Source organism: Dioscorea cayenensis, chromosome 20, assembly GCF_009730915.1.
Source record: "Dioscorea cayenensis subsp. rotundata cultivar TDr96_F1 chromosome 20, TDr96_F1_v2_PseudoChromosome.rev07_lg8_w22 25.fasta, whole genome shotgun sequence".
Classification (NCBI taxonomy): domain Eukaryota; kingdom Viridiplantae; phylum Streptophyta; class Magnoliopsida; order Dioscoreales; family Dioscoreaceae; genus Dioscorea; species Dioscorea cayenensis.
This window is the reverse complement of record NC_052490.1, coordinates 22,343,626-22,344,785: the sequence shown is the minus strand read 5'-3', so window position 1 is coordinate 22,344,785 and position 1,160 is coordinate 22,343,626. Positions and strand designations below refer to the sequence as shown.

At 45.0% G+C, this 1,160-nt stretch overlaps 1 non-coding gene across 1 annotated transcript; it reads left to right on the top strand.

Moving 5' to 3' along the window:
* Window positions 1-514: 514 nt before the first annotated feature.
* Window positions 515-622, top strand: LOC120252211. Its single transcript, XR_005533751.1, has one exon. It is a non-coding gene; the product is annotated as a small nucleolar RNA R71 (small nucleolar RNA).
* Window positions 623-1,160: the final 538 nt, after the last annotated feature.

The following is a 1,160-nucleotide window of genomic DNA, read 5'->3' as shown; positions in this document are numbered from 1 at the left end:
GAGGTGCTTGCTGAAATCCAGGGTGGAGCAGAGGCCTTTTGCTACCCTTGATTTCCCCATGAGAGATTTGGGTGGTTTTCTCCACCCTTGGTTGTAAGTATTACTGTAGGGGATTCCCTTTGTATTCTTCCCGAATTACCCACAAAAATCAACTTGTTCAATTGGAGCTGAAGTGGTAATTGAGATAGGGCAATCGGATGGCATGTGTGCACCCCCACAACCATCACAACTTGTGATTGCGGCTACCTTCGATGAAGTCAAAGTATCCAACTTCTTGCTTATTGCCTCGACTTGGGCTGCTAAGGATGTAACCGCATCATTCTCATGAAGCCCGCCACCTTCTTTCTTTTCTCTTGCATTCCATTGGTAGCTATTCAATCCCATTTCCTCAATTAGTTGTCGGGCTTGCTCGGGGGTTTTGTTTCCCATTGTCCCTCCCAGGCAGGCATCAAGGAGTTGCTTGGTACTCGAGTTCAACCCATTGTAAAATGATTGAATAACCATCCACTCGGGGAACCCGTGTTGTGGACACTTCAAAGAAAAAGGTCTTTGAAACGCTCCCAAGTTTCGAATAAGGATTCAAGCTCTATCTGAACAAACGAAGATATTTCATTGCGAAGCTTAGCCGATTTCCCCGGAGGAAAATACCTTGCGAGGAAAGCCTCAACCATCTCGTCCCCACGCTGTGATAGAAGCTCATGGCAATGAATGAAGCCATTGCTTGGCTCTTCCCTTCAATGAAAAAAAGGGAATGCTCTCAATCGGATTGCATCATCCGAGACTCCATTGATCTTCAACATATCACAAACTTCGAGGAAGTTCTCAATATGACTATTTGGGTCTTCATCGGCTAAAACCATTGAACTGCAGTGCATCGTTGAACCATCCGAATAAAAACCCGGCTTTTAACTCAAAAATTTTTGGGCAGCTACCGGTGGCCTAACAATGCTTGACTCGTGTCCCACCAATTGTAGGCCTAGCAAAAATCTGATAATGTCCTTTTGTTGCCCCTATTGTTCAGCCATATTTTCTGATCTTTCAATATCTATTTCAGCTGGAGAGTCCTGTTCTTGTACAGGTTCCTTGCCCCTTCTACGAAATCTTCGCTCAATTTCAGGATCCTCTTCAACCAATGTCGAAGGATTCCCTCGGGTCATAAC